Genomic DNA, 27,724 nt, shown 5'->3' with positions numbered 1-27,724 from the left:
CCCCAAACCCCCCCCCCCCCATTCGCACCCCCTCGGCCTCTCCCCGGAGCTGGGGGTCGGATCTGCCTCCCCCCTCAGCAGGGGAGGCCTAACCCCCCCCCTTTCTACCGTATTTTGGGGGGTTTATCCCCCTCTGTGGCTTGACAGGCGGCCCTGGGGGTGTCTCTGCAGATCCCCCTTGGCGATGCCCCCCCGATCTGGGTGCCCCGCACCCCCCCCTTGCCTGCCCTGGGGAAGGGGTGAGCAGTTCCAGCAGCCACAGCCCAAAGAAAGGCTTTTGTGGGGTTTATTATTATTATTTATTCCCCCATTTTACCCCGCGGTTCACGAAGCTTCTGGTGCCGGCTTAGGGATTTAATTTTTTTGGGGAGGACGGGGGGGGTCCCTCGGGGTCTGGCTCAGCAGACCCAGGGGTGGGTGAAGGGCATCAGGGCCCGAGCCCGTCTCCCAAGAGGTTTATGTAACCCTCCAGGTTTGGTTAGGCTTTATTACTTTTTATTTTTCCCCTTCTTCCTTCATAGATCTGTTTATATTTTTCCTCCTTGTTTTTATTCCTGGCCCTTTACGGGGCGGTGAATCCCTTTTTTCTCTCTGTCTGGAGAGTGGGTGGCGTTGAAAAATACCATTGGGAATTCGGTTCTGGGATTGTTTTATTAATAGTTTTTGTTTACAAGGTGGCGGTGTGAGCCGGGAAAGGGTAGGAATGACAAGAGTGGATGAAATGTTTCTCGGATCTATCGCCTGAACGTGCCCGACCTCCCTCAGCAGAACTCGGGGCTGGTGGCTCTGCCGTGCTGGTGTCGAGGGGTCGAGAAACGGGTCTGATTTAGTTCCCAGAGAGAGATAAACAAACTTATCTGGATTTGGTGGTGTTTTTTTGGAAGGGGTGGGGGGAGGGAGGAGCAGCAGCAGCGCTCCTGTTTGTGGCTTATCGAAGGAAACTTGTGTCTGACGTTTCGCGCAGCGCCTTTCTCCCCACAAAAGCTGCTCTCGGTGTATTTTTCGCCCTGTTTTTAAGCAAATAGGAAATGAGTCCTGATGGTGCTCGAATCGGAGCTATTTTTATCCGGGGGTTTAAAGTTACACACATGTCAGACTCCGCCAATTGCGATCGATGCTTAATCGCACCGGGAGGAGGGTCGGGAATTCCAGCTGTTTAGTGAGGGAGGGGGAAAACCTTTCTTAGGGATACCCTGGAAAGAGCTCTGGGCCAGAGAGGGACCGAGGCCCAACCTGATCGGCTGCTGCTCTGTTTCCTTTTCCCCTCCCCCTCTCTTTTCCTTTTTTTTTTTTTTTTTTTTTTTATCCCCTTTTTGTTCGGTTCCTTGCCGGCTTCTCCAGCGATCGCAGCATTTTTTGGAGGACAAAGAGCAGGTTTTCCCTGCGAAGTGGCTTTGCTGTGTGTTTCTAGGAGCTGGGTAGGTAGAAAGCCCCGAATATCTGGGATTCCTCTCGGTGCTGGGGAATTTCTGATCTGCTCTTTCTGCCCCCTGACAAAAGGAACCCCGGCGCTTTTTCCAGAGGAGAAACCCTTGTTGTCGGCTCCGCTTTCCTTGTTTTCCAAAGGGTGAGGGTTAGAGCAGTCGGTGTCCTGCGGACAACAAACTTAGGAAGTTGGATGTGTCAGATGACTCCTCAGCACTCCTCCCTCCCTCCCTCCCTCGCTCCCTCCCTCCCTCCTTCCCCAGCCTTTTTTTGTTTGTCTGCCTGACTCGCCCGGGGTGAGCAGCTCGCTAGGCCCCGGCTCCCGAGACGCTTCCCTGGGGGAATCTCCCCCTCTGGAAGCTGATGTGAAATCAGGGTCTCCTTTGAGACACGGCAACCAGGAGGGTCTCGGTGGTGGCCAGAGGAGAAGGGACTCGTCTGAAGGAATGTGCTTGAAGGCAGCTCCTCCTGGGGGTTTTCAGGGTTTTGTTGCTGTGTAGGGTTTTTGTTTGGGGGTTTTTTTCCCCCTCTCTTTTTGCCGCCCGTTTTCATTGCAGTTTCCCTTTTCATCCCCTTTCCACGTCTCCAATGGAGAATAATAGTATGGATTTATGGCCTGCCAAGGGTTACCTTTCCCAGTAGGGAGGGGGCACCGAGGAGGGTGAATAACACTCCTTCCTTCTCCTGCTCTGACAGGTTTAGGAGCCGAGCGAGGTCTTTTTATGATCCCTATTTTCAATCCTAACACGTCCGTGTCCTTTTGTGGATGCCTCTTTGTGAGGAGGGAAGGGGAGAGGTGCCTGCTCTCCGTGGGGCTGCAGGAGAAGGGCAGAGCTCTGCGGGAATGCGTGGAACTGATGTTTAATAATCTCCTGGACGAGGATGTGCTCCAGCTCCCCGTCACTCATTGTCTCCCTCCGGACCGGGTTTGTGGTGCTGAGGCTGGGAAAAGAGAGCCATAATCCCTCGTCCCCTTTTTGGGGGGCTCCAGCCAAAGTTTCCTGGGTAACCTGTGACCCTTCAGAGCAGGCTTTTTGCAGGAAAGCTCCCCAAAAACACCTCCAGACGCGTTGTCCACTCGCGAAGCGCAGCGTTATCCCACTGGGAATCCCCCAAGCTCCAGGCCAGGCCTCTCCAGGTATCACCCACCCCGGGGAGGGCAGAATGGGGGTTCCCTTTTATAGTTCCCCCCAGTTTTGGGGCGAGTGCCAACCTTGGAGCTGTGTTTGCAGGGAAAAGGCCTCCAGCTCTCGCAACTCCGCGGATTGGCTGCTCTGTTACTACCCGGAAACCGGGCCCGGGGCGGAGCGAGGCTGCAGCTGATGGGGTGCCCCTGGCAGGGTGTTTATACCCATGGGGGACCCACCCCAGCACCCCCATCCCTCCCCCAAACCACGGGGCCGTTTCCCGTTCCAACCCCGGGGTTTATTGTTCCGTGGCCGCTGCGCTCGCAGCTTCCCCTTGGCCGCGAGTTTATTTAGTGCTGATTTATTTTCCTCCTTTTGTGGAGAAATGCTGCTGGCGCTGGGTTGTAGTCCCCGAGCTCTATTTTTAAGCGTCAGAGCTGGAAAAGGGAAGTGTCACCCTGTTTTGTGCCTGAAAGGAATTATAAATAGTGGCCAGCTTTGTTTAAATCTCCCCCAGTGCTGCCCAGTTTGCAGAGCCGGGGGTTTGGGAGGCGAGTCAGGAGCGTAATTCACAGAGCATTGCACTCCCTGCTAATTTTAGGCTCGTCCTGAGTCAAGGAGAATAAAAGTACAAAGCTCCTTAGTTTTACCTGCAGAGCATTTTGTAATCTCAAAACTCCCCCCCCCCCTCACTCTCCCCGCCGGTGTTTGCTCCGTCGAGGCAAAGGGTAGGACAGAGTTTACATTTGGGATAAATTCCTTTTTCTGGTCATTATAGGCTTACCCCCTGCACTTATCATCCCACTTGAACACCTTCCAAGAGTGGCGTTGAGCAATTGCAGGGTCACGTGGCTTTGTTCTCTTTGGCCTGTCCCCAGGGAAGAGTGTGTGCACTGGAATGTCTTGTTTTGGTAGGGTTTGGTGGGGCTTTGTTGTTTTCTTGGGGTTTTGTTTGGTTTTGTGTGGTTTTTTTTAATTTTTTTTAAATTTTTTTAAAAATTTTTTGGTGTCGTGTTTTGTTTTAAAGGATGGATATTTCTGGAAACTTTGAATGTAAATTTTCAAATGTCACGCTACGCTTCTTTCTGCTCCACTTCTGGGGCTACATTTTAATGAGGTCTCCAGGGATGAGGGGAAATCGTGTGGTGAGGCTTCAAAATGCACAAAGACGTGGCAGCAGCCCCTTCCCAGAGCTGGGAGAGCCCCCCCTTTTCCCAGAAATGCTGTCACAGGTGGTGGTTTATAAATCAAATCAGGTAAACGTGGCTTGGGAGGTGGTGCCCGTCTTTAGGAGAACCCAAAATCCATAAATCTCTGCCCAAACCAACTGGAGGAAAATAAATAATCCTTGTTGCCTAAATGACAACTTCCAAGGGTATCATCCTGCTGTTTTTAGAGCAGAATTTGGCGTCTCTTCTGGTGGCTGGATGGTTTTTTTGCCCCAAAAATTGGGCTGGAGCTGGAATTTACTCTGCCTTTGTTGCCTTGTCAGTTGGATTGGGGAGGATTTGGGAGCTCCTTGAGCAGACCTGAGAGCCAAGTGCACCTGTTTTAATCATGGAATTGGCACCAAACTGGGAAATGAGGATTTGGTTTGGGCTGCTTGGAGCAGAGTTGGAGCCTGACATCCCAACCCTGCTTCAAATAATAAAAATATGTGTGATTTTAATTATTTCCCCATCTCATTCCCTAGACTCAGAGCAGAGATTTTGGAATACTGAGGAGTCTGGCAGGATGATGTTTCCCAGTTTCCCAGTTCTGAAGTGGCATTAGAGCACTAAATGCTGATGAAACAAATTCTAGAGGCCTTTTCTTTGTCCTAACAATTTAAAAAACCCCAAAACTGAGCACAGGATTTCAGACAAACAGACATTTCCCTGTAAAATTACATCCTTGCTCTCCAGTGAGTCCAGGAGGTTGTGCCAGCTGTTTTTCCAGGTTTTCTTAGGGAAGCTGTGCTTGGATTTGTAGTAGGGGATTGTTTTTAAGTCTCATCGTGGCTGTTTTACAGTCCTGGTGAGCTTTTGGAAACATCTCCCAGAGCAACTCCCACGTGCTCCACATTTCTCAGCAGCAGGAGCCGATAAGGGGAGCTTGGAACTCCAATCCTCCAGATCCCAATATTTTGGATAAAGCAGGAGATGCCCCTCAATGAGGCCTTGCATTGTTTCATTTACCAAGGGAAAATCTCATTTCATCTTCACAGGAGTGTTGTGTCCTGGTTCTGGTCATCGTCGTGCACCAGCATTAAACGATGGCTGGGGGCTTTTTTTTAATGTTTTGGGGGTTTTTTTAATGTTTTAGGGTTTTTTTTAATGTTTTGGAGTTTTTTTTAATGTTTTGGAGTTTTTTTTTAATGTTTTGGGTTTTTTTTAATGTTTTAGGGTGTTTTTTTTAATGTTTTGGGGTTCTTTTAAATAAATTTCTCCCTCAAACTCACCCTTAATTCCTACCCTGTTCCTGGAGCAGGAGGAGCAGACAAGAAGGGAGTAAATCCTGGAATTCCTCTTTGGGAATCACTCCAGATCATTCCTTGGAGGCTCCAGGTTTGCTGCCTCCAGCACAGAGGGAGATCCCTGAGGATGGAAAATCAAATTCCAGAGGGAATCCCAAAGGATCCCTGCCCTGTGTCCTGGGGGAACCAAAAGCAAAGGAGTGCTTAAACTGAAAGTTTTGATGGATTTTGTTTCCCCCTCTTTGTTTCCATGGAATTTCTCTTCCTAAACCTCAAGCCCTGATAGACTTTTTTCCATCTTTGTTTCCTTGTGGGTTTTTTTTTCCTGGATTGAAAGCCTTGATAGGTTTTCCCCCTCTTTGTTTTCTTCTTTTTTTCCCTAAATTTCAAATCTTGACAGATTTTTCCCCTCTTTGTTTCCCTGGGTTTTATTTCTAAACTGAAAGTCTTGATAGACTTTTCCCCCATCTTTGTTTTCTTCCCTTTTTTTCCCCTAAATTTAAGGTCTTGACAGACTTTTTCCCTGATTGTTTTCTTCTTTTTTTCCCCTAAATTTAAGGTCTTGACAGACTTTTCTCCTCTTTGTTTCTTTCCTTTTTTTCCTCCTAAATTTAAAGTCTTGAGAGACTTTTCCCCTATTTGTTTTGTTCATTTTTTCCCCCTAAATTTAAAGTCTTGAGAGACTTTTCCCCTTTTTGTTTTGTTCATTTTTTCCCCCTAAATTTCAACTCCTGACAGACTTTTCCCCTATTTGTTTTCTTCTTTTCTTCCCCTAAATTTCAACTGCTGACAGACTTTTCCCCTATTTCTTTTCTTCTTTTTTTTCCTCTAAATTTCAAGTCTTGACAGACTTTTCCCCTTTTTGTTTTCTTCATTTCCCCCCTAAATTTCAACTTCTGACAGACTTTTCCCCTCTTTGTTTTCTTCTTTTTTTCCTCTAAATTTTAACTTCTGACAGACTTTTCCCCTTTTTGTTTTCTTCATTTTTCCCCCCTAAATTTCAACTCCTGACAGACTTTTCCCCTATTTCTTTTCTTCTGTTTTTTCCTCTAAATTTCAACTCCTGACAGACTTTTCCCCTATTTCTTTTCTTCTTTTTTTCCTCTAAATTTCAAGTCTTGACAGACTTTTCCCCTCTTTGTTTTCTTCATTTTTTCCTCTAAATTTCAAGTCTTGAGAGACTTTTTCCCTCTTTGTTTTCTTCATTTTTCCCCCCTAAATTTTAACTTCTGACAGACTTGTCCCATATTTGTTTTCTTCTGTTTTTTCCTCTAAATTTCAACTCCTGACAGACTTTTCCCCTCTTTGTTTTCTTCATTTTTCCCCCTAAATTTTAACTCCTGACAGACTTTTCCCCTCTTTGTTTTCTTCATTTTTTCCTCTAAATTTCAAGTCTTGAGAGACTTTTTCCCTTTTTGTTTCCTTCTTTTTTTCCCCTAAATTTCAAGTCTTAACAAACTTTTCCCCTCTATTTCCCTGGGTTTTATTCCCAAACTTCAACTCCTGACAGACTTTTCCCCCCTCTTTATTTCCTCGGGTTTTATTCCTAGATTACAAACCTTGACAGACTTTTCCCCTCTTTATTTCCTTGGGATATTTTTCCCCTTCCATCAAGGCAGAGCAGCAGGAATGGGGCTGTTGGGAAGGGGAAGGTGCCTCTGGAAGCACCCAGAGCTGGTCTCTGAACCTTCTCAAACCTTGATTTAATCAGAGCCATTCCCAGGATAAAAACATAACAGGTTGTTGTTGAGGAAGGAGAGAGCCCACAGTTAAAGTGACAGGCTCCCATATGGAGCAGATTTCCAGCCAAATTCCTCCTGATTTCTGCTTAAGTCAGAGGTGATCCCACGCTGAGCCACAAGTGCCTGAATTTTCCTGGACTTTATTCCGGCAGCAAAAACGCTGAATAACATTTTTATTATTATTTTTATTATTATTATTTTTTTACAATATGAAATGTGAATTACAGATGTGGGTGTGTGTGTGTCTCACTGTGTGCATTCCCTCCTTTCACTCCCTCCATTTCCCTGTGGATTTTGTCCATGTATTTCTGGAATAATGAACATAGAGCCCCGCTCTTTGTTTTTCCTCACCAAAATAGAGCTCTCGTGACTGAAGGATCGTCCGACCTTGTCATCTCTGCTTTCCACTGGCTCATGCAGCCCCTGTGGATTCCAGCAGGAGCCTCTGGATGGGATGGATCCCAGGGAAATGGGCTGACTTGCTTTTGTTGCTGGCAGAACTGTGAAGTTCTCACTTTGCTTTTCATTATTTTTTTTTTTCCTTTTTTTTTTTTATTGATTTATTTTTATTCCTTATTTTTAAAAAAAAAATATTTTTATTGATTTATTTTTATTGGTTTACTTTTATTGATTTATTTTTTATTGATTTATTTTTTATTGATTTATTTTTTACTGATTTATTTTTTATAGATTTATTTTTTATTGATTTATTTTTTATTGATTTATTTATTAATTTATTTTTATTGATTTATCTTTATTTATTTTTATTGATTTTTATTTATTTTTTATTGATTTATTTTTATTTATTTTTATTGATTTTATTTTTATTGATTTCATTTTTATTGATTTCATTTTTATTGATTTATTTTTAAATTTATTTTTAAATTATTTTTGTTGATTTGTTGTTATTTATTAATTATTTATTTATTTTTTTATTTATTTATATTTTATATTTATTATATTAATTTATTTATTATATTATTTTATTTATTATATTATTTTATTTATTTTTATTATTATTTTGCTTTTATTTTTAAAAGGTAACTTTATTATATTTTATCTTTATTATATTAGTTATTAATTTTTATTATTATTATTTTTATTTTTAAATTTAATTTTATTTATTATATTATTCTATTTATTATATTACTCTATTTATTATATTATTCTATTTATTAATTTTCATTATTATTTTATTTTTTATTATTTTTTTAAAATTTTATTTTATTTTTTTCACCTCCTTGGGGTGCTCAGAGCTGTTTGTTTCTGGGTGTGGAATGCTGGATCTTGGAGAGGAGTGCAAGGATTCACTCTCCCATCCCCAAGTCAGTCTCTTCCCAGGTTTTTCCATCTGCTGTCCCCCCTTATCCCATCTCCTTCATCACCTCCTCATCCTCACTCTCCATCTTTTCCCAGCTCCTCAGCCTCCCCAGGGATCTGAGGCTGGATGAAATCTCTGGGAAAACACCGATTTTACCCCATTTTGTGTTCCCAGTAATTCCTGCCTCGCTTCTACCTTCAGGACCCGGCCACTCTTTCATTTCACATCTTCCAGGAGCATCCTCTACCCTTCCATCACTTTTCCCTGGATCAAATTGATTCACCCTTCCAGGAGAATCCAAATCCCTCCCAAACCTTGGCAGGAGGTGTTGGAGATGAGTGGAGGGATCCCTGTGGATCATTTGTGAACTCAGCTCTGTCAGCTTCAATCCCTTTCAGCCGGGAATTAGTGAGCAGGGCTGGATCTCCTGCATCATCCTCGTCCAGGAGATGATGGAGACTCCCAAATATTCGTGACTCAGCCTGAGGAAGGGATTGTTTTATTCATAAATTGGATTCAACAATTGGATTGTTTTATTCATGCTGAGGGTCAGGTGCTGCTTTTCCAGAAATTGCTGCGTTTCCCTTTGCGTTCTTTCCTCGGAATCCTTACAAGAAAAGAGCAGAAAATGGATTTTATTTTTTTTAGGGATTTTAGATTTGATTTTTTTAGGGACAAATGGAGCACCTGGGTGGATTATTCTGAAAGGTTTTACAATGTCTGGCTTTAAATTGTTTTCTTTTATTTTTTTGGTGTTATTTCCTTAAAAAATGAATGTTTTGAATTTGATAATGTGGGGTTTTTTTGGGAAAAGTCTACATTGTTGCCTTTTAGAGCAGCTTCACCCTGGAGGCTTTGTGTCATACCCTATGAAAGGCTGAGGTTAAAAGCTGACAGTTGATTATTAAATAAATTTTGCTTTTTGTGCCAAATTCCAGGGGGCTTTTACCTACCTTTGGGCAGTGGCAGAGGGGATTTGGGGTGGAAATTCGAGCTGTGTTAGGAATAAAGGAATGGGATCGAGGGAAGAGGAATCCTGGAGGCAGGAATGGCATTGAAAGCTGAGCTTTGCACCAGGGCCAGGCACTGTCTGGCTGTAAAATCCAGGATTTTGATAAAACAAACCCATTTTTTGGGCTAGGAGCAGCTATTTACACAATTTACCAAGCATAACCCCTGAAAAAAACCCAAACCAGTGTGTGACACCGAGCCTGAGCGTCCCAGATTAACCTCCACCACGGTAGATTAATGGATGCAAAGTTGAAAAGATTGATAAATTATTAACTTAACCACGTTGGCAACTTTTTTTTTTTAAGTTTTTTTTTTTATTTTTTGTGGGTTGTGGTGCTTTGTTTTGTCTCAGTGCTGGCAGGTTCAGGCCTGCTCTGAGGCTGTGTCCGAGGAGACACCCGATTTCTGCAGCAGGAAAAGCTGCCTGAGAACACAACCCTGGCTTGTCTGAGCAGAGATTGAAAATGATTTTGTTCTTAAAGGGAGTTTCTAAATGAAAATGCTCTTTTAAAAGTTGGTTTTGAAGCTCTTGGATCCCCAGAGTGGCCACGGTTGGAGAGTTAAGACTCCTCTTGGTTCTAGGAAATGAAGCTGCTCCTTCAAGCCTTGCTCAGTGGAGTGTGAGTGTTGTGTGAAGCCAGAATAATTTATTTTTTTAGTTTGAAAAGGACCAAATTTAGCTTTCAAATGCACTTGGGGAGGGGAATTGTTGACTTTTTTTAAAACATAATATTGGGAGATCTGCACTGAGAGGAACCTGGTGCTTCTGGAAGCTGGAGGAGCAGCACATGGGTGGGAAGGACTTTAAAAATCATCCAGTTTCCACCCAAAATGTGGACAGGGACATTTTCCACCATCCCAGGGTGTTCCAAGCCCTGTCCAGCCTGGCCTTGGGCATTTCCAGGGGATGGGAAACCCTGGAATTGGTACAGGACAAAGCCCAAAGCTTTCCTTTGGCTCCTGGCTGTTCCCAAACTGATTTGTTCAGGGAAAAATCCTATTTAATCTATACTTTTTTTAAAAATTATCCTTTTATTTCCCTAGTTTATTCTTCTTTTTGGGAACAGGGAGAGGTTTCTCCCTGCTGCTAAATGGGGTGAAAGCCACTCCATCAGGGGAATCCACCTCTCCATCATCACCCTCTCCTTTCTGCTGAGAGCATCTGAAACTTGATTTTGTTTTTCTTGTGTCTGATGCCATTAATTCAGACTCGGTGACCTTCCCCCTCAGATCTCCAAAACCAACAGGCCTGGACCCGGTTTCACGTGGCAGCCAGGAAGGTTTTAAACCTCACAAAGCCCCGGCTGCTTTCCCGCTGAGCTCATGTTCTGCAGCACTGGGATCTTTCCGAAGGCACCCACATCCCCCTGGGCTGTGCTGCTGAATTTTAGCGACTCTCTAAACACTAAGCCAGCTTTAGAAACTTTGTTTGAATAAGGAGACAGTCAGGGGTTGATTTTTTTTGTTTTTTTTTTTTTTTTTTTTTGGGGGGAAAGGCTTTGCTTGGGAATCCTCAATTCCAAAGTCAATCCTCAATTCCAAAATAAAGGGAATAATCCTTCCAGGAGTGCAGCAGTTATCCTGGGAATGTCAGATCTCTGACAGTGGTTACACTGATTTATTCCTTGCTGCTCCTGAAGTCACCTCCTACTTTTTGTTTCCCACTTTTTATTTTTAATTTTTTTTTTTCTTCTTTTGAGGCTGTGTCGGTGTTGAATTGAGGGAAGCAGTGGAAATAAGGAAGCTGAATGATCAGTGCTTTGTTTGACATCGTTGGTAACTTAATACTCCTGGCTCAGGGGAGGAATCCGTGCCTGGAGATTGGAGAAAGCTCAGATCCCAACAGGAGAATGTGCTTTGAGAAGGGCTGGGTTGAAAATTTGGGATGTCAGAAATCAGATCCCGGTAAGTGAAGAGCCAGAGCCTGTGTTCCTTGAAAGGGAAGGTATGTGGGGAGGTGTTAACTCACCCTGCTCTCACTGGAGCTGCTCCACGCTTTTTTAAACTCCTCTAAAGCTCCAGGGTCTCAGATTTAAACTGATTTTTGTCAGCTGCACCTTGCTCAGAATCCACTGGTTTTATTCCTTCGTGGTTTCTGCCACGTTTTGTTTAGCCATAAAAAGATCATTTTAAACATTGGCCTGGTTTGGAGCAAAAAATTCCCTAGAAAATAACCTGAAAACTGGGAAGAGGAGGCAAAACCAGCATGGTTTGTACATGGAGAAAACCCAGACCCCCAGTTTGGCAGGACTGAGGAAATATTCCCACTTTCTTTTAGCAAATCAAACTCTGAACCCTGCTTGAGTCCCTGCTTGAAGTAAAATCGAGACTTGAGCCTTGCCAGATGAAATTAAAGATCTCCTAAAACTGAGCTGGTGAGCAATAGTGCCCCTAATGGATCCTTTTCATCCCTTATTTTGTGTTTCAGGGTTTGCCACAACTTTGTTTTTGCTGTGAAATCAGGAAATTTGTTGACCCTGTGTTTAAACCAGGTGCCCATGCTGGTGCTAAACTGAATTTTAGACATTTTGGGAGTAGTTTGGGGAGGAGAGGGCTGTGTTTGGCTCTTCTGGTGTGTCCCAGATCCTCGTGTTGGGATTTGGAGCTGCTCTCCCTGACCTGCATCAGAATTCCTGTGGCTCCTGTGCTCCCAAGCTTTTTAAATGTCAGTTCTCTGGGAAAAAAATCAGAATTTTTGCCTCACTTCAGCAGGATTTCTTGAAAAAGACTGAGGGGTAAGCAAAGATTTGCTGGTTACACCTGTTTAAATGTAGCAAGAAATGGATTTGTGGGGTTTGTGCAGGGATTCTGGTGCTGCTGCTGCCTCTTCTCAACTCTGTGCACGTTTGGGGCTTTGGGGCTTTTTTCCCTGTTAGTTTTCCTTGGATAAGTGGGAATTGTGTGTGAGAAAAGTTTATACCACAACAAACCTGGTCTATGGAAAATGTGGGAATCAGATGATCTTTAAAGGTCCCTTCCACCCCAAAATTCCACAATAACTGGCTGCTCAGAGTCTGAACCAGCATCTCTGTCTCCTTAGAGGCAAATATTGTGCTGATAAATGTTACATTTGCTGTAGTTTGTTTCTTTTTGGACTTTTATAATTTTGCAGGGGCTTCCTGCTCAGTTTGGCTGGGATATAACAGAGTTCTGCAGGTTCAGGAGATGCATTGAGGTTTTTTAAAGAGTTTTGGATTTTTTTTAGCTTTTCAGTAGCCACTGAGCCCTTTAAATTGTCCTTTGTGGCTCTTGGTGCCTTCCAGAGTCACAGATTTCTCTGTAGCCACCCCAAATTCGGTGTCATTCAGGCATTTCAGGATATTCTGTGTGTGAGCTTCTCTTGTCAGTTTTCTCCAGACTTGGGAGGTGTAACCTGGGATATCTGAACTCCATAATCCTCTTTAATAATCCAGATTTTATTTCCAGGGGCAGCTGGGAATCAGCTGCTGAGCATCCCAGCAAAAAGTGGACGGGGCTGCCACGCTGAATGCTTTGATATTCTTTTACAAAGTGCTTCAAACAGCAAAATAAACCCTGAAAGAGGGTGGAGAACATTCCCCTAATTCTCTCAGGAGATGGGATGGATCAGAAGCAGGATCCACTTGGCTCAGGCAGCTCCTGTGGGGTCCAAATTTCCCATTTTGGGTCTCCTGGAGCCTCCCAGGAGGCAGCAGGACTTTGCCACGTGCACATCCCTCTCTCAGGAAGCGGCTGGAGCTGCCACAGGCGTCACAGAAACCCACATCAGCTGGTTTTTAGGTCATTACCAGACTGGACTAAATTTAGCCTGTGAGCCAGAAGTGGGAGGTTTTGTATCCAAATTCCTGCCCCATCCCTATTTCTGGAGCATCTGTGCCCCACAGCCTCTGCTGAAATTCCCATTTCTTTTTAATCCCAGCAGGCAGGGACAAGGCTGAGCTTGGCTTGGGAAGTTCCTGGATGAGGAAGTGGAGGTGGAATTGCAGGGAAGAGGAACAGGACATGGAGTTTCTTTATGGATGAAAGCTTTGAGTCCCATTTTGAGCTGCCAGTGTGGCCAAGAGGTGAATCCTGTCCCATTTTTTTGTGGATGGATCAGCTCCACGTCCCAAAAAAAGCCCATGGCTTGCTGAGCTCTGGTTGCTGCTGGAGATTTGTGTAGGTTTAGGGTGGGAACAGCTCAGGGTAAAGGGAGAAAACCACTTTTCTCATTACCCTTTAAATTTATCTCAAGTAAGGAATGTTCCCATTTTTATATATTTTTATTTTTTTTCCCCTTTCCAAGCCCCACATCTCTGCTAAAATTGTCAAATGGCAGAGATGAGTAAAGGGGAGGAAAATAAGTCACTGTGGCAGCACAAGGGAAAATTGCTGGGAGCAGTGTGCTGGTTCTATAATTCCAAGCTGTCTTTATTTCAACTTCCTTGATTGTTGCAGGATCCTGGTTCTTTGCACACTGGTTAATTGGTTTTTGGTTTTTTTTTTTGCTTTTGTGGATTAGTAATATTGTCCTCCAGAACGGTTTCAAGTGTGTCAAGGCTGCTTAATTCTGATTTATTAAAGAAGGCTGTGATAAATGTGTGTCTTTGAGAGCCTGGCTGGCTCTGCTGGAGGTCACCTGGAATTCAGAGCATCTGGCAGAGGTCGGCTCCAGGCTTTTTGTTCTGTGCTGGGGAAAACTCAGGGGGGGTTTTATCAGCTCCTCTCTGAAGGAGGAGACACTTCAAACTTGGTGACAAAATCCCACTTTTTCAGGCAGCTGCACCTGCTAACGACTAAACTGTTAATTAGTTTTTAGTGCACTTGCAGTGGTGTTCTTTTGTCTCTCCTATAATGGTGATTCAAAGAGATGATGTCAAGGAATCTCCTGTTTCAGCTGAATTTAACTAATGATGAGAAAACCCTGCCTTCGCTCCAAAGCTCCCCAAGACACCCTAAAAACTGGGAATTGCAGAATCCTGACACCACCATTTATCCTGGTGGTGTGGGGTGTATTCCAGGCCTGATCCCAAAGCTCAACTTCAATTTTCAATTGACTGCTGGTAATTTTTTTTTTCCTTCTTTTCTGCTGCACTATAACAAACCCCAGGTAAAGTTATTCCTGCAGGGAGCCTCTGGGTGAGTTTTTCTTCCTGCAGCTCTCTGAAACACGAGGACATCAATTTGGGGATGGCTGATTTATAAAACTCCCCTGGGCTCTGTCTTTTCTTTTCACACGAGTGCTGAGCCTCTCGTTAGGGAGTTGAGAGGGAAATGGGATAATTAATCCTGAGCAGATGTGCTAGAACAAGAGACAGGAGCAGGGGTTTGGATGAGCTGCTCCTGATTCCAGCAGATCCCTCTGGCCTGGTTTCCCTCCCTGAGTGGATTTGGTGCTTTTGGGTAGGGAAATTTAACTTTAATTTTAAATTATTATTATTATTATTATTATTATTATTATCATTATTTTCATTATTATTTTCATTATTATTTCCATTATTATTTTCATTATTATTTTCATTATTATTTTCATTATTATTTTCATTATTATTTCCATTATTATTTTCATTATTATTTTCATTATTATTATTATCATCATTTTCATAATTTTCATCATTTTCATCATTATTATAATTTTCATCATTATCATCATTATTATTATCATTATTATTATCATTATCTATTTAAAATTATTATTTTAATATTCTTTTATTTCCAGTATTGCTTATTATTTTAAAATATTTTAAAATATCTTTAATATTTATTAAATATTATTTATTATTTTATTTCCAATATTATTTATTATTTTAAAATATTTATTAAATATTATTTATTACTTTATTTCCAATATTACTTATTATTTTTAAATATTTTTAAATATTTTAAAATATTATTTTATTTCCAATATTACTTATTATTTTTTAATATTTTTTAATGTTTTAAATTATTTTTAATATTTATTAAATATTATTTATTATTTAATTTCCAAGAGTTTCCAGCAGTGAGAGCACATTCCAAACTCCACCAGGGAAATATCCCAATCTTTCTCCAGCTCTCCCTCCTCTGCATTTTGGAGGAATCTGTGTGGCCACAGTGACCTGGATTTTGTGTTCCTGGGTTTTACCAGCACCTTCTGGAAAAATAATTCCATTTTTCCTTTCCTTTGATTGTGGTGGTGCCACCTGAGCCAAAGTGGCTTTAAAGAACCCTTCCAGTGCCTTAAGGGGGCTTAAAAAAGGAGTTCTTTAATTAATTAAATTCAATTTTTAAAAAAAAAAATTAAATTTAATTTTATTAATTAAATTTAACTAATTAAAAAAGGAGGGAGAGGGATCTGGAAGGGCCTTGGAGGGAGAGGATGAGGGGGAATGGCTGAAAACTGAGAGAGGGGAGTTTGAGATGGGAAATTGAGAGGGAATTCCTGCCTGGGCAGGTGGATGATCTTTAACAATCCCTTCCCACCCAAACCATTCCATGATTTTAATCCCTGCCTTCCTGGGGAAAAAGCTTCCCATAAAGAAATTCCCAGTGTTTGAGAAGAGCCTGGACCTTTTCCTTCTGCTTCTGGTGCAGCTGCTGAGCAAAGGAAAAATCTCCAAAACTTAGAAACCATAAAAAAAAATTAAAAATTGATATTTTTATCAATTATATATATCAATTTATACCTGCCTTCATCATCACAATTATCCTGGGATTTGGGCTCTCCCAACTCCTGGCTCTGGTGTTTTCCCAGCTCTGCCTTCCCAAATATTCCCAAATCCAAACAAAGCTCCCAAGGCTTTGCTGGCTCCTGCTTTTCCTCTGCTGGTGTTTGGGGATCATTGTTAATTCTTTGTTAATCTCTCTCCTGTCTTCCTCTGGAACAAAATTTATCTTTAAACCTTCAACTTGCAGGAAAGTCCTGTCCAATTAATCCCTTGGGAAAAGCCCAAAAACCCTTTGGAAGTGCTTGAGACTTAAAATCATATTTTTTTGTGGGTGAGAGTTGTTCTTGGTGCAAAAGCTGATGGTGGGAGCTGGATGCAGGAGGAATTTTTGGGATTAAAGGAAGCACCAACCTCATTTCCTGAATTTCTGAGATTGATAAATGAACTTTTTGCAGTTGTTTTCGTGATTAACTTTAATCAGTCTTTTTAATTGACATTTTAAGCAGAATTGGCCAGGCTGGGTTGAGCTTGGAGCAGTGGAAGGTGTTTCTGCAGGTGGAACTGGATGGTTTGAAGGTTTCATTCCATCCCAAACCAGGCTGTGATCCCACTTTTCCAGAGTTAATGCCTTGATGGGTGGGAATTACCTTGGGAATTGCATGTTTGTGTTTTCTCAGGATTCATCCATACACTGAAATCCCACCTGACCTGGCAGAAAGCAGAAATATTTATTATTCTAATATTTATTATTTAAAATATATTATATATTCTATATTTTATATATATAATATATATACACTATATATATATTCTATATTATATATAGAATATATTTATTTATTTAGAAATATTTATTCTAATATTTATTATTTAGAATATATTATATATTCTATATTATATATTATATATACACTATATATTCTATATTATATATTTATTTATTTAGAAATATTTATTATTCTAATATTATTTAGAATATATTATATATTCTATATTATATATATTATATATAATATATTTATTTTCTATATTATATATAATATATATTTATTTAGAAATATTTATTATTTAGAATATATTATATATTCTATATTATATATATGTATATTTTATATACTATATATATTCTATATTTTATATATAGAATATATTTATTTATTTAGAAATATTTATTATTCTAATAAATAGAATAAATTCTATTTATTAATAGAAATAAACCTTTAAAATTCTTTACATTTTAATAGAAAAATAATAATAGAAAATAATATAATAGTAGAAAATAATTTTAAATAATGATAATAATTATTAATTAAAATAATAATAATAATTGAATAGAAAATAATTGAATAGAAAATAATTGAATAGAAAATAATCAAAAATAGAAAAGAATTCTTTAAATGCACTATTTCTACTCCTTTAAATGCCACAAAATTCAGGGACAAAGCAGCTCAGCTGTTGCCAGCCAGCCCTGAGGATGTTGGGTGTGTTTTTGGGATGCCACAGTGCCCCAGTGGCCTCATTCCATTGGGAGGATGAGGAGGATAATTGATTTAATAGCCCTGACAGTGGAATGTTGGATTGCTGGAGGAATTTCTGTATGAAACCCTGGCATGCAGGAAACTCCTGCACCTTTTCCTGCTCTTTCTTGGTGTGTGGCTTTGTGGTGGTTTTAATGTTGGGGGTGACCTGAAAAGAAGGAAAATTGTATAAATTTCAGTTGTGTGGAAGCAGGGTGCTTGTTCCTAAATCACTTTTTAGGGGTTTTTCTGCTTTGGGAAATCGTGGTTGTTGGAACTTGGTTGGGTCTGTGATTCAGGTTTGGGATTTGTGCTAAAATCCCAACGGAATTGTGTGGAAATCCTGCCTGAGCTGCTCCTTTAAAACAATTTAAACAAAACCAAGGAGGGGGAAAGCAAATCTGATCCCTCTGGAAATTCTGGCAGGGAGAGAAGGGAACAAATCCCATCCTCCAGGGTTTGGGAGGGATCTTTAAAAGGCACCCTCAGGTCCCCAACTCTGAAATATTTCCATGTAGGATCAGAAAACAGCCCCACTGTGGAGATAATTCCGTTTTCCTTGGTGCTTGGGGAGCAGGAAAGGAAAAATCCCCCTGGATTCTGTTCCTGGCAGGCCATGGAGAGCTGATCACCCCCATGCCAAAGGAGCAGGATCCCAGCCAGGACCATAAATGAGTTTCAAATGAGCCTTCCCAACTTCAGGAAGAATTTTGGGTGCAAACCCCTTCCACAGGTTTGACGTTCATCCCGATTTTCCATTGCTTGTGAGCTGCTCTCTGCCTTCTCTGCTGCACTTGAGGTTCACAAGGTTGGCAGAATTTCACTTGTTCTTGAAGAAATTGCATTTTTAGTAGTGTTTTGAAAGGAACAAAAATCCCCAGGTGCCTCAGGAATGATCCACCCTGAAAAAAAAACCCCACCTGGAGCTGGTGGAGCTTCGTGTGCTCCTTCAAATTGGGTGCTGGGAAATCTGCACCAAAGCCAAACCAGGATTTTCCTCTGTGTTAATTCAGGAATTGCACTGATCTCAAGCCTAATTTCCACATTCAGTTGGCTTTTATTTCCTCCACCCATGCTGGAGAAATCCCAGAGGGTTTGGAGATTTATGTTTTAAAGCTCTTTTCTTTGAGGATTGGCAGATAAGAACCAGCAAGGCTCGGAAACTGCTGGAGCTTCTGGCTGAGGTAGCGGAGAATTCTGGAACAAACAACCAGGGAATGGCCTAAAAGCAGAGAGGGTAAGTTTAGATTTAATCTTAGGAGGAAATTCTTCCCTCTGAGGGTGGTGAAACCTTGGCACAGCTGGGCTGTGGCTGCCCCTGGATCCCTGGAATTATTTAAGGACAGAGCTTGGAGCACCCTGGGTCAGTGGAAGGTGTCCCCTTCCCACCCAAATTTTAGGATTCTGTGAGACATCAGTTGTTCCTACCCCCAAAATACCTTTGGGAGATTTTATAACACCTGGGTGAGAGGCAGTTCCCTGCTGGGAGTTTGGATTTTAAGCACAAAAGCCAATTATTGAAGAATTAAAGTTGAAGCAGCTTTTGTGAGCACAGAGCTGCCTCATTTTCCCTGGCACTGTCCATTCCTGTGAGCTCTGAGCCTGGTTTAGAGTTCAGTTCCCAGGCTGGAATTTCAAGCAGTTTGGTGCTGTCTCAGTTCTGAAAACCATGATTTAAAAATGTTTAAAATTTTAAAAATTAATTTATTCATTTAGTTAATTTAATTAAATTAAAATTTAATTATTAATTAAATTAAATTTAAATTTAATTATTAATTAAATTAAAAAAATAAAAAAACATGTTGCAAGTGGGATCAGGAAATGCATCCCTGAGTATTTTCTGCTGGGGTTGGAAGGAACTCTATAAAACAACCCCAAGCTGGGGAGAACTCTGTTTTCCTTGGAGAGGTTTGGGGAGCCAGGAGAGCAAAAATCCTGCTGGATTCTGTTCCTGGCAGGCCATGGAGAGATCCTGAGCAGGACTTTGGAAGTTTTTCCTCCCCCTTGTGATAATTTAGCAGTTCAAGGTTCAATTTCTTTACAGGAATCCTCTCCCTGGCCTGATTTTATTTCTTTTTGAAGCATCCCAGCATTTATAAAAGCAGTTCTGAGGATTTCCCTGGTTTCACATTTCCTTAAGGCAGAGTTAGGCTGGAGTTTGAGCTGAGGATCAGCATTTTCCTCCTCACTCTCCATGGCCCAATTCAGCATCTTTTTTAGGCAAGGAAAGATCCTGGCAATGGGCAGCAGGGAGGATGTGGAATCTGCCTCCAGAGCTGGACCTGCTCCATGCCAAAGCTAAATTTAATCTTAATTTACAATATTTCCTTTGACACTTTCTCCTTCCTGCCACAAAACCCTTTTATCTTGTTTAAAATTAAGACCTTGACATAATTCTAGATTTTTTTTTATTATTAGTATTATTTTTTATTTTTTTTCCTAAATAAGCTCTTGCCAAAACTCAGCTCTTGGCATCCTCTGCATCTGCTTTTGAGTGCAAACATCTCATCCCAAGGGTTTTCCAGCAGGAGGAGATGGATGTTTGTCCCTTTGGGGCCCTGAGAGGCACTTTCTAAATTACTCTGGAGGTTTCTGTGAGTGAAAAATCCCTAAAATCTACAAAAAACCTAACCCAAACTCCCCTTGAGGGAAAAAGCCTTTAAAATAATATATTTTTTTCCCCCCCACAGAAAACTAAATTGGAGAATTATTTGAATATGTGAAAGCAATTTGCTTTTAGGAGAAGTGCTGAAATTCTTGTAAATCATGTGATGAGGCCCAGCCCCAAATTACACTTAAATCTTGGGCTTGGTGTCAGGTTTAGCACAGGTTTAGGGTCACACTCAGCCCTGTGGTTTCACAACTGTGGTTTCTCTTTCACAAGAGTTTCAGCACTTCTTGAATCCTCCCAGAGAGGAAATCGACCCTTGCCAGCACACCTGGAAAAAAAAAATGAAAAAATTGTATTTTCTCCTCCTGATATTTCTCTGAAAACACACTTGAAATTCCTGGCTGGTTTGAGAAGTTGATGATTTATACACAAAATACTCAATTCCACCGCTGTGTCCCATTTCCATGGAAACCAACTTCTCTGGGTGGGAGTTTGGAGTGGTGCAAATAATAAATGTGGTGCTTCAGCTCAGGGACAGATGTGTGGCCACCAGAACGATTCCAGTTCCATCCTCAGTGCTCCTGCATCCAGCTCTGGCTCAGATCTGCCTCCCTCAGCTGAAACTCAGAGAATTCTTCTGATTCCTGATTATTTCCAGCTCTCATGGAATTCTCCTGGCAAGCTCAGGCATCAGGTCAGAGTGGAATCCTGGGGATGTTTTTGCCTCTCCAGTCCTCATTTTGTGCAGTTTCTCCCTGTAGGATCTATTTAAGGAGTTTGCTCATTGATAGTTGCTTTTAATTAGGTGTTAATTACACCTTTCCTATCCCTGTTTGGCTTTTCCTGAGGATTTTTTTTCCTGATTTAAGGAAATCTTGTGGAGGTGGATCTGTTGCTGTGGTCACACTTTGAGCTTTATTGATCCCAACTCCCTTCCATCAAATCCAATCCCTTTGAGAATTCCTGTGCCAACTTCTCCTCACCTTGATGGATTCATCTCCCTGCCAGGACCTGTGGAGGTTCCAAGGGATTGGGGGAATTCCTGGGAATTCCTGGTGCCACTGCTGCACCAAGTCTGTTCCAATCTCTCATGTGAAAAATAAAATAACAGGATCATGGAATTTTAGTTGGGAAAAAAACCTCTGAGATCTTCGAGTCCAACCGTTCCCAGCACTGCCCCACCTTGTCCCCAAGTGCCACATCCACAGGGCTGGGAATTCCCTCCAGGAATGGGCACTTCCCCCCTGCCCTGGGCATTTCCAGTGCCTGACCCCCCTTTCCATGGAGGAATTTTCCCTAAAATCCATCCTGAGCCTGCCCTGGCCCATCCTGAGGCCGTTCCCTCTCCTCCTGTCCCCGTTCCCTGGGATAAGATCCCAAATCACCCCCGGCTGTCCCCTCCTGGCAGGGACTTGTGCAGAGCCAGAAATTCCCCCTGATCCCCCTTTTCTCTGGGATGAGCCCCTTCCCATCTCCCTCAGGAATTCTCCAGCCCCTTCCCATCTCCCTCAGGAATTCTCCAACCCCTTCCCATCTCCCTCAGGAATTCTCCAGACCCTTCCCATCTCCCTCAGGAATTCTCCAGACGCTTCCCCAACTCTTCTCCCTTCCATGGATAAAAATTCCAGTATGCACCTGCCTTTTTTTTTCCTCAAGTTGAAACTTTTTAAGGGAGCAACAGAGCACTGGGGAGGGCACTGAATGAATTTCTTTTCCATAGGAAAAGGGCAGCTCTATCCAGCTTGAAATGGGATTCACTTTGTCTTCCTATGGTGTTTCTGGTGAAGGAAAAGCAGGTTTGGAGCTTGGAGTGGAGGAAAATGCTGACTTGGTTTGTGCTGGGTTCAGAGCAGCCAACTCGTCTGCAAAGTATCTCCAGGGAAAATCTGACTTTTCCTTCTACCTTTTCCTTATTACTCTGATTTTTTTGGCACAAAAATGGCTGGAAATCAGCCAGATGTAAATCACTAGAAGCTCCAAAGAAAGAAAAGCAGGCTGGAGGCTTTGCTGGAACAGCATTTCCTTCTCCCCAAATCCCTTTTTTCATCTGGAAAATACCTTTTGCTTCCCAGCAAAATTCCTCTCCGTGGGGTCAGCAGTGACCAAGGGAAATTTGCCATCTTTATGTGAAATCGGGAGGATAATTGAATTGTGGAATAATTGAAGAATTCTTTTTCTTCTGTGTGATTTCTTCCCTCAGGCAGGTAAAACCTGCTGAGAGAAGTGGCCAAGAATGATTTTTTTTTTTCCTGAAGCAAAGCAGCGTTTCCCACAAGGAAACTCCTGTGTGCAGTAAAATGAAAACTCAGCAGCCAGGCACAGGTTCAGGTATAAATTCACAATTCCTGACCTTTCCAGGGTGTTTTTGGCAGGAAACAGAGCTGGTGTTGTCTTACAAGGAGTGAAACCCCCTCTGTGCTGGGCTGTCCCTGCTTCATTTGTCACCAAGGGAAAGGTGTTGGTGCTCTGAGCTCTCCAGGAGTGCTTTGCTGTCCTTTTTTTTTCCTGTGTCCTGTAGGATTGAAATCTGTGGCTTTCAGAGCTGTGGGATTCCTGGAAAAAATCCAGTTCAGAGCTGTGGAATCCCAGAATTTTGTGGGTTGGAGAGACCTTAAAGATCCAGGATGCTCCAAGCCCAGCCTGACCTTGGACATCCCAGGGATCCAGGGGCTGGAATGCCAGGAATTCCTTCCCAAATTCCATCCATCCCTTCTCTCTGCCACTGGGAAACCATTCCCTGTGTCCTCTCCTTCCCGACCTTTCCCAAATTCCAGCTCTCCTGGAGCCCCTCCAGGCCCTGGAATGTGCTGGAAGCTCTCCCTGGATCCTTCCCTTCTCCAGGAGAACATTCCCAGCTTTCCCAGCCTGGCTCTGGAGCAGAGGGAAACCTTTGGAGCAGCTGCAGCTTCCTCTGCTGTCGACCCCAGAGCTGGATCCGGCTGCAGGTGGAATCTCACCAGGGCAGAGTAGAGGGAGAATCCAGAGGAAGGAAAAGTTGGGATTTGCCCCAGGAATTGTTCAACAGAAGATCCTTGGATATATAAATAACAAAACCTGAGGTTGCTTTGCTTAAAGGGAGAAACTCTGAGGGTGCAGCGAGAATTCCTGACTTGAGGAAAACCAGGATTTTAATTTTGGAATAATTTTAGCCCAGATTTCTCAACAAGTTTGCAACAAATCAAATGCTAAAAATCCACCTCTTGCTACTCCTCACTGCTTTTTTGTGGCCTTTATAACCTTTTTAACTTGTAAAAATCCTTTTTTTTTTTTTTTTTTCTGGTGTCCTGCAGGGCTGGAGGAGCCTGAGGGAAGTTGGGAAAAACAGGAATAAAGGGAAAATAGGGATAAATATTCCTTAAAGCATCAAAACCCCGGTGATGGTTTCAGGTTCACCTGGGGATGCTGTATCAGGAAAAGGAGGAACTTTGGAGGAGGAAAATCAGTTTCCAAAGGTTTGAACTTGCCCACAGACCCCAAAACTCCATAAATCCTCAGGAATTCCATAAATTCTCAGGAATTCCATAAATCAAGCTGGATTTCTTTATTTTATTTTGGAAATCTATTCAGGTGCGTTGTTTGGTTTTCCTTCAAATTCAACCTCTGACACCTCAGATTTGCATAGGACAGGTGGTGTAAAGCTTTTTTATGGAAAAAAAATCAACTGGCTGAGCGTTAATTTCAGCTTGTAACTAATGTTAATTTTAAAGAAACTTAATGAAAGGATTTTTATTTTTTTTTCTTCTTAATTTTTTGTTTTGGAGTTAAATGTTTGCCAGGAAAAAGCCACTGAACCCTGTGAACACACAGAGCATCTGTAGGCCTTGGTGTTCATCTGGGATTTGGGTGTGAAGTCAAATCTTAACAAATTTTTTATTATTATTTTATTTGATTTTTTATTATTATTATTTGTATTTATTTATAGTTATTTATGTATTATTGATATTTTTAATTATATTTATGGGACTTTTTATATTTATTTTTTTATTTTTACTTATTTATTTTTACTTATTTAATTAAATTAATTTTATTTCTTCTTTTATTTTTGCTTATTTTTATTTTATATATTTATTTTACTTACTGTTTAATTCTTTTTATTTATTAATTTATTTATTTTTACTTATTTAATTTTTTTATTTTTATTTTTATTTTACTTATTTAATTCTTTTTATTATTTTATTTATTTTTACTTATTTAAATTATTTATTTTCATTATTTTATTTGTTTTTAATTAATATTTAATTATTTTTATTTATTATTTCATTTATTTATTTTCAGTTATTATTTAACTTAATTTTTTATTTTTTTTTTTGTTTATTTTTATTTATTATTTTGTTTATTTTTAATTATTATTTTAATTTTCTACTTATTTATTTTATTATTTTTACTTTTTATTTATTTATTTTTACTTATTATTTTATTTTAAATTTTTATTTTTTTTTATCCAGCCCTGCAGTGGTGAATGGCTCTGTATGAGGATGAGGAATATAAACATATATATATATATAATATATATAATATAATATATAATATATTATAATACATATTATATATATTATAATATATATTTATTATATACAATATATATTATAGTACGTATTAGATATATATTAGATATATATTTTATCTATTACATATATATTTTATATATATAAAATCAATTATAATCTAATTATTTCTTATTATTACTTCTTTACTCCTTAATTTCTTGGATTTTTTTGGAAATTTGACTGATGAAAAGCTCACTGAGACAGAATTTGGGCACAATTGGGTCAACTAAAAAGTCCAAAAAAAATGAACCTTCCAAAATGATCTTCCCAAAATATTTGTGGTTGAATTCCTGGGGGATTTCTGCATGGGTGGCTGGGAATTCCAGATACAAACCTGGCAACCCCAGGGAATCCTGCTCCGAGTTCTGGCTGCTCCTTTCCTGGGAATTCCTTGGAATCTCTGCAGGATCCGTCACCGGAGCCTGGATACAGGAGAGGATCCTCAGCTGGGAAAAAAATCCTTTGGGATTTTGGGTCTCCACACATCTCCTGGATCCGAGGCTGCTGATGAATTCCTGCCGTGTTTGGGATGGAATTCATCTGGGATTCGGATGTGAGATTCCCTCCTTACGGAAAAATCCAGAGAGAGACGATGGATCAGATCCTGCGTTCTTCACTCCTGGGAATTCCGCTGGAGTTTTCTCTGGGAATGTGTCCTGGACACCGCTCCAAAGGTTTCCAGTCCCTCCTGCTGTTCCCCTGTGCTTATTTCTGGGATAATTTTTGGGATGGAGAAGGTCTGCTGGGATTCCTGGATTTCCCAGAGTCCCAGTTTCTGCAGTGACTCTTTCCTTTCCTGAAGAATTCCTGGAGATGGAAAAATACTGGTTTGAAATCTTCTCTCCGTGCAGTTCTCCCGGAATGATTCCAAGATTTCCCATTCCTGGGCATCTTTTCCTCGCTGGAGAAGGGAGAGGGCAGCTTGTTCCCCCCCAGCTGTGTCACCTGGAATTCACCTCATTCCAAGGAAAAAAATTGTCATTCCCAGCTTCATTTCCAGAGATTCCCCCCGTGCTGATGTAATTTGTTGCCAAAATCCACTTTATTTTCAGTCTGTCCTCATTTACCGAGTCAGGGAATGGTTTGGGTGGGATTTTCCAGTTAAAAATGATCCAATTCCAACCCAAACCATTTTCAGGGACATCTCCCTCCATCCCAGACTGCTCCAAACCCCAATCTCCAGCCCATCCTCAGACACTTCCAGGGATCCAGAGGCAGCCACAGCTTCTCTGGGAATTTTTGCTGGGATCTCTTCACCCTCACACTGAAAAATTCCTGATGTTGTGTCAATAAACAACGTGGTTATTCCCAAACCTTTCATCCCAATATTCCTCCCTTTTCACGAACCTCATTCACCAAACCGATTTTTTTGGTCGGAATTTCAGGTCTTTGCCACAACAAGGACAATATTCAGACGTGACCCCGTGAGGCTCACGAATGCTTTTTGGATTTGGCAAACAGCAGGAATCCAAACTGTGGAAAACTCAGGTTTAATTTACAGTTGGAATTAATTCAGGGAGCTGAGGATCAGGCTGGGAGAGCTGGTTTTTATTAAGCAGGACTTGATTTAGTCCTAAATAAAACCATTTGTGTTCATCCTGATCCGTGAAGCTGCCGCGAATGTGAAAATCCTCCGGTGTTAAACATTTTCTGGGCCATCAGTGCGCACCCTGGAAGAGTTTGGGAACCTGGAAAAGTTATCCAGGGATACATTTCCGAAGGAATTAAACTCTAAAACTTCCTGTCGTGGTTCTGAGCGTGACACGGAAAGATCCGGTGACGAATCAGCGCCGGGAAAAGCGACCACGACGTTTCCTTGGGATGCTCCTCGCCACAAACCCGCAGCGACGCCGCTTTTCCCAGATATTCCCGTTGGATTTCAGCAGGAAAATCGTTTCCACTGAGGGCATTTTTTGTTTTCCTCCTGCCCTTTTGTGATCTCCTTGCCGTGGAATTTTAGGGCAGAGCAGCTCAAGCTCTGAACCGAGAAAATTCCGGAGCCAAAGGGCCGTAAACTTTTCCCTCTCTCCATGAGAACGAGGTTTTTGTGTCCAAAATCCTTTTGGAGCTGATGCTGTGGGAAAAATCTGTCCAGTCTGGGAGATTTTTTTACTTGAGGAATTGGATTAAATTCTGGGGGACCCCACGGATGGAACTCGGATCCCGTCGCAAAAAACTGCGGATGTGGAGTCGGGAATTTGGGATGCAGGAGCCTCACGCAGCCCTTTGTGAAATCCCACAAATTTCATAGGTTGGGATTTAAAGGTCTGAGGTGGGAATTCTTTGTTCCTGCAGGTTGGGAATTCCTGGTGGGTCAGGAATATTTCAGTCATCAAGGTCCAAGGTGGGAGTGGGTGAAATTCCCACAATCCTGGGTAAACTTTTGTGCCATGAAAACACCAAATCTTTTCAATCCAAGGGAAAAAACCAAAAAAAAAAGAGGAATCTGCTTTTAGTTCCCTGCAGCTGGAACATTCCTGCCAAGCTCCTGCTGGGATGTGAAGGATCTGTATATGAAATATTCCCTGTTCCCTTCCCTCAAATGGGAGCAGCCTCGATGCTGCAGAGCCAAAGTTCAGGTGGGAACAAACCTTTGATTTTCTCCTGCTTCCCTTGTAATTCTTATCCAGATGAAAGGAAATCACTGTAGGATCCTACAGCAATTCCCAATCCATTTTTTTATTCCCCAATTCTTTATTCCCAACCCATTAACCCTGATTTACAGGGTTAGTTATTAGCAGATATTAGTTAGATATTAGCAGAATTCCTTATCAAGCTTCAGCGCCGAAACTCCACCAGTAATTATCTTATCTGAGCCTCTCTTGGCAACAAAAAGAGTTTAATAATATTCCATAAAAAAATTTTCCTCTTGAAATAAAGATTTCCTGCCTTTTTCCCCTTTGTATTCCCTTCTTCCCACTTTCCTTTCCCTTTGTATTCCTTTCTTCCCGTCGTTCTTCAATCTCCCAAGATTGGGGAATTTTTTTTGGTCTTGCAAATCAAATTAACTTTTGATTTTGAGTTTGATTTTGAGATTGCCACAATTTGCAGGGAGTGAAGGGGACAATGGAATTCATCAGAGCATCCCCAGTTATTTCAAACAATTCAATTTCAATTTCTCTTCCCCAAATCCTTGCAGGAGAGGATGGAAAACTCTTGAGGTTTCATCCCAAAAATTCCTCAGGGCAGGGGAAGGGGTGAGGAATTGTGGTGTTGTGGTCACCTGGATGTGTCAGGAAATTCCACTTGGGGATATTTGGGAGTGAATTCCTTGGATATTTGGGATATTTGGGAGTGAATTCCTTGGATCTGAGTGATTGGGTTTGGTTTCCTGGGTCGGATATTTTTTCCTTGACTCGCCTC

General features: G+C 41.4%; 1 protein-coding gene and 1 long non-coding RNA gene across 2 annotated transcripts in view; both read left to right on the top strand.

Annotated features, from left to right (window-relative positions):
- LOC131591440 (ubiquitin-conjugating enzyme E2 H) overlaps nt 1-27,724 on the top strand; it is a 44,311-nt gene that overhangs the window by 412 nt on the left and 16,175 nt on the right. The gene's annotated exons all lie outside the window — the stretch shown is intronic.
- On the top strand, nt 84-27,723 carry LOC131591442 (uncharacterized). The gene is made up of 3 exons (XR_009280367.1): nt 84-1,418; nt 10,782-10,986; nt 24,553-27,723. It is a non-coding gene; the product is annotated as an uncharacterized LOC131591442 (long non-coding RNA).

The sequence above is a fragment of the Poecile atricapillus genome, chromosome W, assembly GCF_030490865.1.
Source record: "Poecile atricapillus isolate bPoeAtr1 chromosome W, bPoeAtr1.hap1, whole genome shotgun sequence".
NCBI lineage: Eukaryota > Metazoa > Chordata > Aves > Passeriformes > Paridae > Poecile > Poecile atricapillus.
The sequence above is the reverse complement of the archived record's forward strand: the minus strand, read 5'-3'. Positions and strand labels throughout refer to the sequence as shown.